The 18,281-nt window shown below is 35.8% G+C and overlaps 4 non-coding genes across 4 annotated transcripts; all 4 read left to right on the top strand.

Annotated features, from left to right (window-relative positions):
* Positions 1–11,805: 11,805 nt before the first annotated feature.
* TRNAQ-UUG (transfer RNA glutamine (anticodon UUG)) lies at positions 11,806–11,878 on the top strand. The gene has a single exon. It is a non-coding gene; the product is annotated as a tRNA-Gln (tRNA).
* A 3,737-nt stretch (positions 11,879–15,615) lies between these two features.
* TRNAR-UCG (transfer RNA arginine (anticodon UCG)) lies at positions 15,616–15,688 on the top strand. Its single transcript has one exon. It is a non-coding gene; the product is annotated as a tRNA-Arg (tRNA).
* Positions 15,689–15,931: 243 nt separating this feature from the next.
* TRNAR-UCG (transfer RNA arginine (anticodon UCG)) lies at positions 15,932–16,004 on the top strand. The gene has a single exon. It is a non-coding gene; the product is annotated as a tRNA-Arg (tRNA).
* A 242-nt stretch (positions 16,005–16,246) lies between these two features.
* Positions 16,247–16,319, top strand: TRNAR-UCG (transfer RNA arginine (anticodon UCG)). The gene has a single exon. It is a non-coding gene; the product is annotated as a tRNA-Arg (tRNA).
* Positions 16,320–18,281: the final 1,962 nt, after the last annotated feature.

The raw sequence follows: 18,281 nt of genomic DNA on the forward strand, positions 1-18,281 counted from the left end.
TTGTGATCACTGGTAAAATTTAATACAGGGTATGCTGCAAGATCTCTCGCGTCTTGGTTTTTAAGTTTTTCACTGCCTGGAAATTTCTATATTTGATATACTAGAAGTAAGATGAGACTAGAAGTAAAGAGCTCTAGCATTGGTAGTAGATCCTGGCACTAGTGAACAAATTTGAGGATTTTATGCCGCTTCCATCGCGGCTACACTATAGAGAAATATATTGGTCGAGTTCCAAAAAACTTTCCTACCCCCGTTCCCCTCAACCTAATGTCGCGGAACACGGACGCGGGTGTTTGAATCTAGTTCGGCCGTCTACCGCCGCGAGCGTCTCACGTCTTGGAGGGAAAATTCAGAAACCGCTACCAGAGGGCCAACCGTTGGTGTGTTATCAAGAATATTCACTTTCGCCAAGTGAAGAATTTGGTTACCTCAATACTTCTAGTCCCTTATCCTGCTGCTGGATATACTAATAAAAAACGTAAATAGTAGTTCAAAAAAAAGTAGTATAATGATTAAAATAAAAAAACTAGGCTAGCACAATTCCCAATTCAATCCAACTGTAAATCGATTTCAATACATCTGACGCGTATTTTTTTTTGGTAATTTATTTAAGTGTTTAACAAGCGTAAAGTTTCGCTTTTAAAGAGATAATGGCAATTACATGCTTTAGATTTCCTTAAAAACAAATAAGGAATTATGTAACTTCGAACTAAAATTTTGACGATCTCATTCTTAAATAATGTAGTAAGAGTTGACTGCTGTTTTGATTCTGGTTTTCGAGAGAGCTAATACTATCAATATCTCACACTAAAAATTTTAATTTTATTTCTTAAACGGTTCCTATGATTTCCAGCTCTAAGTTTGAGTTTGTAACCTTTTTCGGTGGATACAAAACTTTTTTTCTTTTTCTTTTGAAAGAAAGAACATGCTCTACTCCCCAATACGTTGCAACTATTAGTAATACCTGAAGTATATAATACGTCTCTTCGAGAGACGTGTACCATAAAGCGGGGTAATCGTAAGATGATTCTTCCCAAAATCAGATTCGCATTCGCGATAAATAGCTCTATCATCATTATTATTCTATTAGAATTAACTATTTGCCAACGAGCGATTGTGGATTTTCGTCAAACGTAAAGGCGAACTTTGTGGATTTAATGCTGAGGATTTAGTTCTAAACAGCTGATATTTTAGGGGCAATTATAAAAATTTTATGAAAGAGAAAGGTTTCACCCTTAAATTAACGTAATTGTTTTAGGGGCTATTTATTTTTTATTGAATCTTTCGGTTAGATTGTGTGGACAACAAAATTATGAGATAATAACATTGTTGTTTTTTTAGTAAAACAAAACTTCTTGAAGTTGTTAATTCAAAGTTTTATTATGCCATTTAAGAGGAATTTTTTTACTCCTTCATAACCTTTCATTTTTTTAACCTAAGCTTTTTACCTCTCCGTGTGACGTAGTCCAGGAGAGGTTCTGTAACGGCCGTGTCTGTGTGTCTGTCTGTCTGTGTGTCTGTCTGTCTGTCTGTCCGTTGTTACACCCACGTGACCGCGTTCGCAGTTTGCGTATCGGAGCAAACGTGTTCGCCATTTCCGAACTGCTTTCACAGTCACGGAAATGGCTCCTCTACTTGAGTTCTCACACCACCATCTTCTGGTCTTTGTTCATCCCACACGGACACCAGTCTGTTCTTACTGGCTTCTAATCACCACCATCTTCTGGTCTTCGTCCATTCGACGTGGACACCAGTCTGTACATACTGGCTTCCAATCACCACCATCTTCTGTTCTTTGTCAATCCCACATTGACACCAGTCTGCATTTACACTGGCTTCTAACACCACCATCCACTGGTCTTCCGTCTATTCCAAATAGACACCAATCTGTATCATTTGCTTGTACTCCATTATCATCGTTTGGTTTTAGGATATACGCGGCGATCAGCTAGGGTTACGTGAAACGTCTAGCCTCCCTAAGGTGGGATCGCCACCAAAGGTTTTCGCAATTGCGCTTTTTCCTTACTATTATAATGGAAACCCCAAAATTTGAAGAAAGCGGGCAAGAGGGGTACCCATCACTTTAAACGTCAATATTAGCAAAGTTTGAGATGATAATAGGGATAACTTTATTTTAAACGATTTAACTATTATTAATGTTAATTATTGAAGATTAAAATAATTAAAAATAATTATATTTATGTAAATATTAAAGATAAACCTCTCGTGCAAAGAGAGAGATTATCATTGCCTCCTATATCTACCAAGGCCCGTGCATGCGATTTATTTCCTTCATTGCCTCCTATATCTATCAAGGTCCGTGCATTTTGATATACTTCAATAATTGCATCCTATATCTATCAAGGCGCGTGCATTGTGATATATTTCATTCATTGCCTCCTATATCTATCAAGGCCCATGCATTGCGATTTATTTTTCAAAACAACAACAAACATGGGAAGCTCCTCTCGGAAACATAATAATTTCTTTTCTCTGTATATGAAATGAAAATATGGATAATATTGCGCTCCTTCTTTAATGGTATGAATCCTTGCCTGTCTATTAATACTTTACGTAGGAGAAGTACGTTTTAAGCGAAGTCTAAAGAGGATAAACATAAGCGAGATTGTTTCGGAAAAAAAATACTGCTTCCACTAATGGGTTTATACTTCTTGTTACTGTTGTATAGAGTAATCATGATAAAAGCTTAAAAAATTACGAGAGGACAGACCTTTTTTATCCTCTTGTTTTATTCTTAATAAGAATATAAAACACTAATTTTGTATCAAAAATTATTTTTTGGTGCTAAGATTGCTTTAAAAAAATCCAATCGGTTAGCCATTGGTAAAAAAACAAATGATATTTTTCAAATCTAATGAGATAACGCTCACCTAGTTGAAAGTTGCCCTTTTTTATCCGCGTGAGCCATTCTTAATGAGAATTTCGATGCTAGTAGGTTGTCAATTAAACTAACGGTATATTATTGTTGTTGGAAATTGGATATTAAGTCAAATTAAGTGGTTGTAAAGAGCCAGCAGGTTTTTGCCGCTTCTTTTTGTGAGTATTTGATTTTTGTATGTAAAATGGAGGAAGATAATGTTGAGAGTAAGGATGAAATGCGGAAGCGCAAAGCGCGGGAAAGGATGAGGGCAAAAAGGTCGACGTTTTCATTGGATACTTAAGTTTATATAATCTTCTCGACACGGAGAGGTAATATTTTGGTTTTCCCAACTTGTTTATCCTTTACATCTTTGACATGATTGTTTAATAAAGGTCTTCGGAAATTTTCTAAAACGTTTTTTTTTACTATCCGCGACTTCGGCTTCACCGCTCTACGTCTATGCCTTGCCCCAATATTGTAGCAGTAGACGGCGTCACGAGGCTGAACTTATTTTTACCTCTCCGTGTGACGTAGTCCAGGAGAGGTTCTGTAACGGCCGTGTCTGTGTGTGTGTCTGTCTGTCTGTCTGTCTGTGTGTCTGTCTGTCTGTCCGTTGTTACACCCACGTGACCGCGTTCGCAGTTTGCGTATCGGAGCAAACGTGTTCGCCATTTCCGAACTGCTTTCCAGTAGCGTCGCTAGGGTTTGAAATTTGGGGGGGCTAAATCTGGGCAAACTAGTTATTATTATAAGAACTCAATTAAAAAAAATTGCATAATGGGTGCATTGGATAATGTGTAGACCTTTAAAACTACGTAATTTTGTGTCAACGTGAAACTTTTCGTATTTTAAAGATATACAGACTTTTATTGATAAAAACGGAACCGATTATGAAGGATTTTCACTCGTCTTAAGTTTATTTTCAGTTTTGGTTAGCTTTTAGTCCACACTATTGGGACTCCCCCTTCGAAAGAACATGAAACATTTTACTTGTTTCCATCTGTTCTTTTCTTCAAAATTGTACTGTTTGATATTGAAATTCATCTCTGCAGAGATGAAACTTAACGAATATATCGTTATAATTTTTTATATATTGCTACAGAATTTTAGGATGCTAACAGAATTTTTTTGGTAGGGTTTACGGATTTTTTTAGGGGGGCTAACTTTGGAATTTGGGGGGGCTATAGCCCCCCCAAAAAAGGCCTAGTGACGCCACTGCTGCTTTCACAGTCACGGAAATGGCTCTTCTACTTGAGTTCTCACACCACCATCTTCTGGTCTTTGTCCATCCCACACAGACACCAGTCTGTTCTTACTGGCTTCTAAATCACCACCATCTTCTGGTCTTCGTCCATTCCACTTGGACACCAGTCTGTACATACTGGCTTCTAATCACCACCATCTTCTGTTTTTTGTCAATCCCACATTGACACCAGTCTGCACTTACACTGGCTTCTAACACCACTATCCACTGGTCTTTCGTCTATTCCACATAGACACCAATCTGTATCATTGGCTTCCACTCCATTATCATCGTTTGGTTTTAGGATATACGCGGCGATCAGCTAGGGTTACGAGAAACGTCTAGCCTCCCTAAGGTGGGATCGCCACCAAAGGTTTTCGCAATTGCGCTTTTTCCTTACTATTATAATGGAAACGAATCGTATATATACCCCAAAATTTGAAGAAAGTGGGCAAGAGGGGTACCCTTCACTTTAAACGTCAATATTAGCAAAGTGTGAGATGATAATAGGTATAACTTTATTTTAAACGATTTAACTATTATTAATGTTAATTATTGAAGATTAAAATAATTAAAAATAATTATATTTATTTAAATATTAAAGATAAACCTCTCGTGCAAAGAGAGAGATTATCATCACCTCCTATATCTGCCAAGGCCCGTGCATGCGATATATTTCATTCATTGCCTCCTATATCTATCAAGGCCCGTGCATTGCGATATATTTTTCAAAACAACAACCAAAATGGGAAGCTCCTCTCAGAAACATAATAATTTCCTTTCTCTGTATATGAAATGAAAATATGGATAATATTGCGCTCCTTCTTTAATGGTATCAATCCTTGCCTGTCTATTAATATTTTACGTAGTAGTAATACGTTTTTAGCGAAGTTTAGAGAGGATAAACATAAGCGAGATTGTTTCGGAAAAAAAATACTAATTCCACTAATGGGTTTATACTCCTTGTGTCTGTGTGTGTCCGTCCATTGTTACACTAGTGCGTCGCGTTACCAGTTAGCCTTGTGTTGATGTGTTAAGAAATCATACAGAACCTTAATATTCCCTTTTTCCATAATATAAAGTGAATATGTGGAAGTATTTTTCGTAATTATGATGCATTAAGTACTTTTGAAGCTTTAAAGCTCTGTTTCATTTTGATATTCCAAAGATTTTTTTTAATATTGTTATTTGAAATGGCTGTTTACATATTGCTTAAGCTATACTACATCTGTATATAGAATAATCCTTGGTTTAGTGATTTCATGAAGAAAACTAAGACCTAGACTCCGGCGGGTATAATAAATATTATCCGCAATAGGCTTAGTGAAATAAAGAGTGAATAATTGAGGCCTGAGGTGAAGTAAACTTGTGGCTTTGATTTTCGTGTCTGAAATGAAGAGACATCAACGGTTCAGAGTGAGCCGAAAGTTAAATACACTCTTAAATAATCGTGTAAAGATTTTCTAATGGAAGAAAAGATCATAGTGGCGATTTAGTTAGTAAAAGGGCTAATGGAGAACGGGTAGTAGCTACAGACTTATTATTCTCTTTATGGTGCGCATTGACTATTAGTGCGTCTAGCTACAATTTAGCTTTGGTGTTATTTAACGTTAACATTCATGTTGGCAAACTAAGAATATTGTTGAGGTGAGACGAGACGATAGTGTTTACACTGCAAACCAGTTGTGAATGTAGCTATCAGAATATAGGCTAAACAGCTGAAGCGTAGACTTCATTTCCTGTTCTTTTCCCCATTGACTGATTTCCATGTGTCCAAGATTTATCCTTATTGGATGTAAAATGCCGTCTGCTTTACTGTACATTCGCTATGTTTGGAATACTGCTTCAATATTTCGTAAATTTTTACTTCAAAAAAAAGAAATAATTCCATATCTAGGTAAATAAGTTTGTAGTAGTAGACCTCTTGACACGGAGAGGTAATATTTGGGTTTTCCCAACTTGTTATTTTACTATACTAAAAGCGCCCCTAAGGGAGAAAACACAGCGAACTAAATTAGTTAAAAAAATTCTCCCTTCGCGATAGGCAAGGGCCTAGTTATCTCGGAGGCTCCGTTTTAAGTTTATGCAGTATACTACACTTCTATAAGCCAGAGAACATAGTATCATGTAAAGTGTTCATCATATTTATTTTTAAGAAACTTGTTTCTTACTGTTTTCAGTATTTTGTTTATACTCTACGTAGCAATTTTTTTTAATTTTACGAGTAAAAATATACTTAAGTGAAATTGAAAATATTTCTAATGAGTTTATTGTTGCATTACTAATTTATGTGTATAAGCCTCCATGTTTCTTAGCAGTATCTTCAGATCTATAAGTTAACTATCAGTCTAGTTTGTTCCTCTATCAGGCACAATGTTTCCTATTGTTTTAATTCATCGTTGAAGTAAATGATGGAAAATGAAATTAAAACTGTTTTTACCATAGCGCATGCCTCCGGAAAAAATAAGACTTCTATACCCATGACGCCTCGTATTATTTTCTTGAAAATGGATCAATTATCAAATTCTCGAATTTTCATCGCTAGGAATAGGATATCTTCAGTCAAAAGGCCAAATCGTTGTGCAAGGTCTTTAAATGCGTACTATCAAATCACAACAAAATGTCTTCGTTGTTACCTTTTTATACAGAGAAAAGAACTGGTGGAGTTTTTCTGACACGCCCAATTACGATTAAATAAATTGAAGCATGTATTTCAGTTTTTGATAAGAATGACTATTTTCGAAATAAAACTCAAATATCTTTATTTAATGATTAACCTGCTAGCTTTTATCGTTTGTCTTTTTACGTCTTAGTTTCAACTGAAACGTTTTTAAAATATATTTTGATCATTAAATTAGTTATTTATGATATTAATTAAATTTTCACTTCCCTTAAATTCAGATGCAATTCCACTCCCAAATACCCTTTATTTTCTCTCTACCAAAATCATAGCAACATCAGGTTTCTTCTTGATGTATACCAAACAGAAAATCTTCTGCAGGGCAACCGGGAACTTAATCTAACTAGGCTTCCGCGGGTCGAACAGAGATTTCTCTTTTCCCTACCATATATCCAGCTGTAGCTCCAACTGGGTAACATTGTAGCTGCAAGCAGAGGGATTCGTCCCTATTCCAAATCCAAAGAGCCTATATCCACCCTATCCTGAAAGGACTGGCAAGCGTACTTTGTGATATTACCGAAAGACGTCACCCAGTTCATAGTCTCCCTTTATCGCTGAAGTTCTTTTGGTCTTCTCTTTCATCTACCTTAAGGCTTTGGCTAAGCTACGCATTACCAATCTATTCACCATTGGCAGGGGACTTCAGTTAGTGTATAACGAGATTTTTAGTCGATTTTTTTTCTTGCTTCGGTCGTTTCCTTTAAGCCGTTACGTTACGTTTGAGGGAACTCAAAGAAACTGCAAACATGAATATTTTTAGTTTTTCAAGGAATGTTAAATTTCTGAACTGTTTTTCTTTATTGTTTGAAGTTAGAAAAAAGTAAGAATTACGCGAAGGCTATGAAGTTAATAAATAAATGTGTAACCGTATCAGATGTGTGATTACGGTGTAATTGGAATCCGCAACTATCTGTTATTATTTGATAGTATGTCTAATTCAGATATAGTTTCGTCTTCAATAATCTGTGCTGGGGATTATGATAATTTTTCTGGCATCAAAATATTCAAGATATCACTCTGTGCTACAACCTTTTCAAATGCAGGAATAAAAGCCATGCAGCGAAGAAGAAATAATGTGAAATATTTTTGAATTGAAAACATATATTCATACATAAAGAGGTACGGAGTAATTAATGGTAAAAGCCAAACAATTAATAAGTTTATAAAAACAGAATATTTCCTATAGAAACCAAATATGAAACTAAAAATTATACTAGTTTATCTTTTAGTATCTTACAAGCGGTTTTTATTAATCGGTGAAAGGATAAATGATTCTTTGTCCGAATAAGAAGCTAGGAGCGTATGGATTTTGAGAGAAGCATTTCTTTCCCTTTCGTTTCGAAATTTATGTTTAAGATGAAATTGCTAAATGCTATGTAAATTAAAATAATTTTACAGAGAGTAAAAAGGTACTATCTGAAATGAAGCAAACTGAGTTCAGTTTTCAAGAATTTTTATATTATGTTTTTGGAATAATAAAAAGCTCAGATGTCTACTATTATGGTTAATTTATTCTTGCGAAAAATACAGTAACTCCTACTTCTAGCGCATAAAGCTCCTGGATTCAGGTGACTTTCGGGAGAAGTCCTTACCTTTTTACCTTTCATGACTGTATTCTCACGCCGATTCCGGCAGGATATAATATATTTGTCCCTCTTGCTGAGTGAAGTCGAATGTTTTTATCCTACTATTGCAAAGTAACATCAAGGTAGGGAAATCATACTCTGCAACCTTTCCTTAATTGAAATAAACATACATTCATTCTGAATGCTCATCGTGTAAATTAAATAGACGTTAGAGCTCGGCATTTTCTATCCATTATCCACAAATTAGGGGATAACCGATTATTTATAAACAAAGTTGCGGATATAATACTTTTTAACATGCAAGTTACGTGGATAATTTTCAAATATGGATAATGATAAAATGACGGGGACAATGGATAGATAATGCCGAACTCTAACGTTAACTCCATAGTTTTATCACTAGATATCACTTCTTGGTTTTATTTTATTTCAAAATATAGAACAAATATTTTATGAAAAATTCATAGTTTATAACTTTTAATTGGAAACTGGGGTTCGCAATGGCAGCGCGTATCGAAATCCCAGAAGAAACGTTATGATAACGTTTCTGTTCAAATTCTTTGGAAAGATTCGATTATTATACAACATCTTACAAAACCAACATTTTGCAACGCCTACATTTGAAACCCGAATCACGTTACTTTAAACTATGTTACACGTTTTATAAAAATATTAGATTTTAACTTTTTTTCGAGTAACCTCAATTGATTAAATGTTTCAATATAAATTATGATGATAAATCCCATTAACAATTCATGGTTGATATACTTCAAGCCTATAAAGAAGATAAATTTATTTGCCTACAGTTGTTTGAATATTTCAACTGTAGAAAATTTATCATCTTACATTGCGAATGCGATTCCATGATTTTAAATTAAATTTAAACCAAAAGTTAAATTCTCTATGGAAGATGTGCCTTGTTTTTCAAAAAAAAAAAATCATCCCATTTCTGTGAAACCTCGTTTGTGAGAGATGATTTCTATTTTGAGACATATAAGAGATTTTAGATAGACGTAGACTGGTATGAGTCGGGAAAATATTAGAGATGTAACGTTGGGAACTCCCTAAGCCTCTCTGAGCCTTTTTCCACTTCGGCATTCTAGAAAGACAGGGCAGGGATTTTTGGTCCTCATTAGTGGAAAGGCCTCCAAGTTCGGAGCTTATCCTAGTAAGGAAAAGAGCTAAGCCTTTTTCCAGAGAAAGAGAAAAGGCTCTTGCATAGAAGACTAAAAATATCACTGCAGGAGTATACATTTTACCTTCATTTTCAATTCATTTCTTACATAAAAGTTTTGGAAATATTATTAAGGTTCTGCATAATGCAGAAATAGTTGTTGGGTCGTAATTGCTTTAGAAACTCGATGCTTAAACTTAGACCCTTAATTATGTAGTCATTGTTATCGACATTTTCTTCTTTTTTAGACATGTACAATTAAGATAATAAAGAAGTGCATTTGTTTTCGTTCTATTAAGGGTTTTCTTATAAAACAATTCTAAGAAAGTGATTAAGTATCAACATAAATGGGCAGTAATTAGTGGTTAAACCTAATATTTATAAAAATTAAGCTATCTAAGAGAGGATTTTAGTTATTGAAAACTGGTTGCAGATTTTAACGATATAGTGGTAATTTTTGCACTGAACTATTTTTTCTAGTTGTCAAAATATCTCAACGGTAACAATGTATTTATATGATTTTTAGGATTGAAAACAATAAAGATTATTTTTGCCTTTTAAAGTTTCACTGGTAACAGTTCAATTGAAGTATTTCATTTCCAAATTCTGAAAACACACCTTCAAGTACCCTAATTTTTACGTCTCCGAGAGTTGTATGTTACGGAGAGGTATTGCATCGTCTCAGTCGGGTTGCCATGGTGAGTGTATATCATCGCTTTCGCAAGTCAGAGTAAATGTGATCCCACCCTTACAACAATACATATCTGAATTTCGCTTTTGAGTAGATTTTATTCAGAATCTGCAACATATTACAAATATACTGGAATATTCTGGAATATACTGGGATAAACCTGAAAAAAATTCAACTTCAGACAAAATTTAGATGCATTCCAGAGAGTACTACACAGAATTTCAGAAGTTTTGTTAGAAAAAATAGCGGCCGCTTTCAAACTCAGTACAGCAAATATTAATAAAAACTGTCTTTGAAGACAAAGTGTAAAAGATAGGTGTATAAAATTAGTTGCCTGAAGTAACAGATATTCAAATTTTCACTTTGAACACACGATCATTAAATCATCGATTATTTGAAAAAATTCTTATCGTAGTTTTTAATACCAAATTTTCTTTGGTAAAAATATTTTATCATGAAACATGCGCATCATTTTAAATATAGTAACAGTGTACATTTTGTTTGTCAAAAATTACAATTAGGTTTGAGTGTTCGACCATATAAAAAGAATAAAATGCACAGAAAGTCGTTGATAGCTGATAAAATAAACCGTATGAAAACTTAAAAAATCTTGCTCGTTACTTTTAAAGTTTTACAAGTATCAAAATAAACGTGATTTATAACTCCCAAAAGATCAATATCAATCTAAACATCTTTTCGACAATAATAACTACATCATAGTCAAATGGCCTTTGCAATTTTCTGTTTCGTAATATTTCCAATTCTAAAATATAAAAATTTAGAGTATTTGAACCTTTTAAAAGCCAATTTTAGTCAAAAGTAAAACCTTGTATCAACCCAGTATCCATTAACAAAAGATGCCATTTTTTGGAAAATCTTTTAAACGTCATAAAAGAAAAAATCGTATAAATACAATGTTTGCAAAAAGTTTTATTTTTGATACGAAAAAAGGGCTTGTGGCGTAAAGGATAACGTGTCTGCTTTCGAAGCAGATGATTCCAGGCTCGAGTCCTGGCAAGCTCGTTATTTATATTTATAGAAGATTATTAACATATATTTGAAGGGAAATTTATAATATTGCCATGCATCAATAGCATATTGATCAGCCCGTAACGGGCTTGAGGCGTAATGGGCAACGCGTCTACCTACGGAACAGAAGTTTCCAGGTTCGAGTCTCGGCAAGCTCGGTGTCTATTTTTATAGAAAATCTTTTATGCGAAATAAATGAAAAAATCTTATAAATAAATAAAAGTATTTTTGCTTGTGAATCCAGGTGCGAGTCCTTGAAAGCTCGTTATTTAATTTTATAGAAGATTTGTATCATATATAAGAAGGCAAATTAAAAATATTGCAATGCTTCAATAGCATTTTTTCAGACTGAAACTGGCTTGCAGCGCAATGGATAACGCGTCTGTCTACGGAGCAGAAGATTCCAGGTTCGAGTCCTGGCTAAGTCGTTGTTTATTTTTATAGAAGGTCTTTTATGCGTCATAAAAGAAAATATCGTATAAATACAATGTTTGGAAAAAAAATTTTGTGTTAGAAAGAACGGGCTTGTGGCGTGATGGATAACGCGTCTGCCTTTGAAGCAGAAGATTCCAGGTTCGAATCCTGGCAAGCTCGTTATTTACATTTTTAGAAGATTTCTAGCATATATTAGAAAGAAAACAAGTTGGGAAAACCAAAATTTTACCTCTCCGAGTCAAGACGACTACTTACAAACTTATTTACCCAGATATGGAAATGTTTCTTAAGTTAAAATTTGTGAAATATTAAAGCAGTATACAAAGCTAAACAAATATACTGTAAATCAGACGACATTTTACATCCAATAATGATATACTTGTACACATTAAAATCATCGGATGGGGGAAAAACGGGAAATGAAGATATAAAACTTTGGAGGGATATTACCTTTACGTGTTTGTAAAGGCCCAATTTTCTACTCCTCAACTGTATGCCCTCTATGTTCAAAGCCATATTCACAACAGGGTTGCCATGTAAACACTATCCTCTCGTTTCACCTCAACGATTTTCTTAGTTTGTCAACATGACTGTTAACGTTATATAACACCAAAGCTTATTTGTGGCTACACACACTGAAAGTAAATACGTACCATAAAAAGCATGAAAACACGAAGCTATTATCCGATTACGATCAGACCTTTCACTGGTCTGGGCTGCGTTCAGCAAAGCTCACCAAAAAAGACAGTGGATTTTGGAAATGTTTACCGGTGAGCTCTGTCGTCATAGCTTTTCTCCGGTCATCGGCGTTTTATAAATGACGCTAGCGCAATAAAGCGTGCAAGGTACCAAGGCTTAACAAAAATTGTATGATGACATATTTATAGAGATAGATAACAACTTTTATAATTGAAATTAGAAACTAACATATCTCTTAAAATTCTCGCGTGATCAACTGGTTTCACGCCAATTAAATAGCTATAGTCCCATAGAGCTATTTGTATTAATTCCTCCATGGTTTTTTCGCGTTTTTTACGTCACGTTTTCCAAAAAGCCGACTATTTTCTTTGAATACCGCGCTAGCTCAGCGCTAAACACCGTGACGTCAAAATTCAAAAACAAAATCCCGTTATGCAGGACACTGCTAACAGCGCTGGGCTCTGCGGAACGCGGCCCAGATTTCCAACATGATTATAAAATCTAAGCCTAATTATTTAAAAGTGTATTTAACTTTCGGCTCACTCTGAACCGTTGATGTCTCTGCATTACAGAAACGAAAACCAAACCCAAGCGTTTACTTTTTGCTTCACTAGGCCTAAGATTCCAGGTTCGAACCTGGCAAACTCGCTATTTACGTTTATAAGAGATTTCTAGCATAAATTAGAAGGCAAATTAATAATATTGCAATGCTTCAATATTATTTTGTCAGATTGCTAGGAGCTTGTGGCGCAAAGGATAACGCGTCTGCCTTCGAAGCAGAAGATTCCAGGTTCGTTATTTACATTTATAAGAGATTTCTAGCAGGCAAATTAATAATATTGCAATGCTTCAATATCATTTTGACAGACTGTAACGGGCTTGTGGCGCAAAAGAAAACGCGTCTGCCTACGGAGCAGAAGATTCCAGGTTCGAGTCCTGGCAAGCTCGGTTTTGATTTTTACCTCTCCGTGACATACGTCACGGAGAGGTTCTGTAACGATCGTGTGTGTCTGTTTGTGGGTGTGTTTGTGTGTTGTGTGTTTCTGTTGTTACACCCACGTGACCGCGTTCGCAGTTTCCAAATCGGAGCAAACGTGTTCGCCATTTCCGAACTGCTTTCACAGTTACGGAAATGGCTCCTCTACTTGAGTTCTCACCCCACCATCTTCTGGTCTTTGTCCATCCCACACGGACACCAGTCTGTACTAACTCGCTTCTAATCACCACCATCTTTTTGTCTTCGTCCATCCTACATGGACACCAGTCTGTATATACTGGCTTAAAATCACCACCATCTTCTGGTCTTCGTTCATTCCACTTGGACACCAGTCTGTACATACTGGCTTCTAATCACCACCATCTACTGGCCTTCCGTCTATTCCACATAGACACCAATCTGTCTCATTGGCTTCTAACTCCATCGTCATCGTTTGGTTTAAGACATTCGCGGCGATCAGCTAGGGTTACGAGAAACGTCTAGCCTCCCTAGGGTGGGTTGTCCACCAAGAAGTTTCGCAATTGCGGTTGTTCTTGCTTTTAACTGTAGTTCGACAACCTTATATACTACCTATTTGAGTAAGGCGAAGCAACCGGCGTATGCTTCATTTCAAACGCCAATATTAGTCAAGGGTCTCAAGAATGTTTAATTGTTCTTTATCAAAACGATGTAACGCTCAATAAGGCAAACAACTGACGAAGAAAATATTTAATATTAATTATATTTATTTTAATATTTAAGATAAACTTGTTTCTCAACTCAAAATTAATACGGAAATAGTTAAAAAGAAGTCTATGTTTTTGTCTGTGTGTGTCCGTCCATTGTTACACTAGTGCGTCGCGTTAGCAGTTAGCCTTGTGTTGATGTGTTAAGAAATCATACAGAACCTTAATAAATATTCCCTTTTTCCATAATATAAAGTGAATATATGGAAGTATTTTTCGTAATTATGATGCATTTAGCACTTTTGTAGTTTTAAAGCTCTGTTTCATTTTGATATTCCAAAGATTTTTTTAATATTGTTATTTGAAATGGCTGTTTATATATTACTTAAGCTATACTGCATCAGTATATAGAATAATCCTTAGTTTAAAGATTTCATGAAGAAAACTAAGACCTAGACTCCGGCGGGTATAACAAGTATTACCCACAACAGGCTTAGTGAAACAAAGAGTAAATAATTGAGGCCTAAGGTGAAGTAAACTTTTGGCTTTGATTTTCGTGTCTGAATTGAAGAGATATTAACGGTTCAGAGTGAGCCGAAAGTTAGATACACTCTTAAATAATCAGGTTAAGATTTTATAATAGAAGAAAAGATCATGGTGGCAATTAGATTAGTAAAAGGGATAATGGTAAACGGGTAGTAGATACAGACTTATTATTCTCTTTATGGTGCGCAATGACTATTAGTGCGTCTAGCCACAATTTAGCTTTGTTGTTATTTAACGTTAACATTCATGTTGGCAAACTAAGAATATTGTTGAGGTGAGTCGAGACGATAATGTTTACACTGCAAACCAGTTGTGAATGTAGCTATCAGAATATACGGTAAACAGCTGAAGCGTAGACTTCATTTCCTGTTTTTTTCCCCATTGACTGATTTCCATGTGTCCAAGATTTATCCTTATTGGATGTAAAATGTCTGCTTTACTGTACATTCGCTATGTTTGGAATACTGCTTCAATATTTCGTAAATGTTTACTTCAAAAAAGTGAAATAATTCCATATCTAGGTAAATAAGTTTGTAGTAGTAGACCTCTTGACTCGGAGAGGTAATATTTTAGTTTTCCCAACTTGTTATAGGTCTTTTCTAGGTCATAAAAGAAAATATCGTATAATTTCAATGTTTGGAAAAATTTTTGTAATGCAAAGCACGGGCTTGTGGCGTAATGGATAACACGTCTGCCTTCGAAGCAGAAGATTACAGGTTCGAGTCCTGGCAAGCTTGTTATTTTCATTTATAAGAGATTTCTATCATATATTAGAGGGCTAATTCATAATATTGCAATGCTTCAATGGCATTTTGACAGATTGCAAGGGGCTTGCGGCGAAAGGATAACGCGCCTGCCTTCGAAGCAGAAGATTCCAGGTTCGAGTCCTGGCAAGCTCGGTGTTGATTTTTATAGGTCTTTCATACGTCCTAAAAGAAAATATCTTATAAATACAACGTTTGGGAAAAATGTTTTGTAGTGCAAAACACGGGCCTGTGGCGTAATGGACAACGCGTCTGCCTTCGAAGCAGAAGATTCCAGGTTCGAGTCCTGGCAAGCTCGTTATTTACATTTATAAGAGACTTCTAGCAGGCAAATTAATAATATTGCAATACTTCAATATCATTTTGTCAGACTATAATGGGCTTGTTGCGCAATGGATAACGCGTCTGCCTACGGAGTAGAAGATTCCAGGTTCGTTTCATGGCAAGGTCGGTGTTGATTTTTATGGGTCTTTTATACGTCACAAAAGAAAATACCGTATAAATACAATGTTTGGAAATTGTTTTTTGTACTACAAATCACGGGCTTGTGGCGTAATGGATAACGCGTCTGCCTTCGATGCAGAAGATTCCAGGTTCGAGTCCTGGCAAGCTCGCTATTTACATTTATAAGAGATTTTTGTAGGCAAATTAATAAAATTGCAGTGCTACAATTTCATTTTGTCAGACTCTAACTTGCTTGTGACGCAATGCGTAGAACGTCTGCCTACGGAGCAGAAGATTCCAGGTTCGTTTCATGGCAAGGTCGGTGTTGATTTTTATGGGTCTTTTATACGTCACAAAAGAAAATATCGTATAAATACAATGTTTGGAAAATTATTTTTGTACTACAAAGCACTGGCTTGTGGCGTAATGGATAACGCGTCTGCCTTCGATGCAGAAGATTCCAGGTTCGAGTCCTGGCAAGCTCGCTATTTACATTTATAAGAGATTTCTTGTAGGCAAATTAATAATATTGCAATGTTTCAATTTCATTTTGTCAGACCCTAACTTGCTTGTGACGCAATGGGTAGAACGTCTGCCTACGGAGCGGAAGATTCCAGGTTCGTTTCATGGCAAGGTCGGTGTTGATTTTTATAGGTCTTTTATACGTCACAAAAGAAAATATCGTATAAATACAATGTTTGGAAAAAATGTTTTGAAATACAAAGCACGGGCTTGTGGCGTAATGGATAACGCGTCTGCCTTCGAAGCAGAAGTTTCCAGGTGAGAGTCCTGGCAAGCTTGTTATTTACATTTATAAGAGATTTCTTGCAGGCAAATTAATAATATTGCAAAGCTTCAATATCATTTTGTCAGACTCTAACGGGCGTGTAGCGCAATGGATAACGCGTCTGCATTCGAAGCAGAAGATCACAGGTTCGAGTCCTGTCAAGCTCGTTATTTACTTTTATAAGAGATTTCTAGCAGGCAAATTAATAATATTGCAATGCTTCAATATCATTTTGTCAGACTATAACGGACTTGTGGCGTAATGGATAACGCGTCTGATTACGGAGATGAAGACTTTAGGTTCGAGTCCTGGCAAGCTCGGTGTATATTTTAATAGGTCTTTTATTCGTCATAAAAGAAAATATCGTAGAAATACAATGTTAGGAAAATGTTTTTGTAATACAAAGCACGGGCTTGTGGCGTAAAGGATAACGCGTCTGCCTTCGATGAAGAAGATTCCAGGTTCGAGTCCTGTCAAGCTCGCTATTTACATTTATAAGAGATTTCTAGTAGGCAAATTAATAATATTGCAATGCTTCAATTTCATTTTGTCAGACTCTAACGGGCTTGTGACGCAATGGGTAGAACGTCTGCCTACGGAGCAGAAAATTCCAGGTTCGTTTCATGGCAAGGTCGGTTTTGATTTTTATAGGTCTTTTATACGTCACAAAAGAAAATATCGTATAAATACAATGTTTGGAAAAAATGTTTTGAAATACAAAGCACGGGCTTGTGGCGTAATGGATAACGCGTCTGCCTTCGAAGAAGAAGATTCCAGGTGAGAGTCCTGGCAAGCTTGTTATTTACAATTATAAGAGATTTCTAGCAGGCAAATTAATAATATTGTAAAGCATCAATATCATTTTGTCAGACTCTAACGGGCTTGTGGCGCAATGGATAACGCGTCTGCCTACGGAGCAGAAGCTTCCAGGTTCGAGTCTTGGCAAGGACGGTGTTGATCTTTATGGGTCTTTTTCGCGTCATAAAAGAAAATAACGTATAAATACAATGTTTTGTACTACAAAGCACCGGCTTGTGGCGTAATGGATAACGCGTCTGCCTTCGAAGCAGAAGATTCTAGGTTCGAGTCCTGGCAAGTTCGTTATTTACATTTATAACTGTTTTTTAGCAGGCAAATTAACAATATTGCAATGCTTCAATATCATTTTGTCAGACTAACGGGCCTGTTGCGCAATGGATAACGCGTCGGCCTTCGAAGCAGAAGATTCTAGGTTCGAGTACTGGCAAGCTCGCTATTTACATTCATAAGAGATTTCTTGCAGGCAAATTAATAATATTGCAATGTTTCAATTTCATTTTGTCAGAGTGTAACGGTCTTGTGGCGCAATGGATATAACGACTGCCTACGGAGCAAAAGATTCCACGTTCGAGTCCTGGCAAGATCAGTGTTGATTTTCATAGGTCTTTTATACGTCATAAAAGAAAGTATCGTATAAATACAATGTTTGCAAAACGTTCTTTGTAATACAATGCACGGGCTTGTGGCGTAATGGGTAACGCGTCTGCCTTCGAAGCAGAAGATTGCAGGTTCGAGTCCTGAAAAGCTGACTATTTACATTAATAAGAGATTTCTAGCATATATTAGAAGGCAAATAAATAATATTGCATAGCTTCAATATCTTTTTGTCAGATTATAACGG

Source organism: Phalangium opilio, unplaced genomic scaffold, assembly GCF_054372755.1.
Source record: "Phalangium opilio isolate 3A_F unplaced genomic scaffold, DU_Popi_V2 ptg000031l_1, whole genome shotgun sequence".
Classification (NCBI taxonomy): domain Eukaryota; kingdom Metazoa; phylum Arthropoda; class Arachnida; order Opiliones; family Phalangiidae; genus Phalangium; species Phalangium opilio.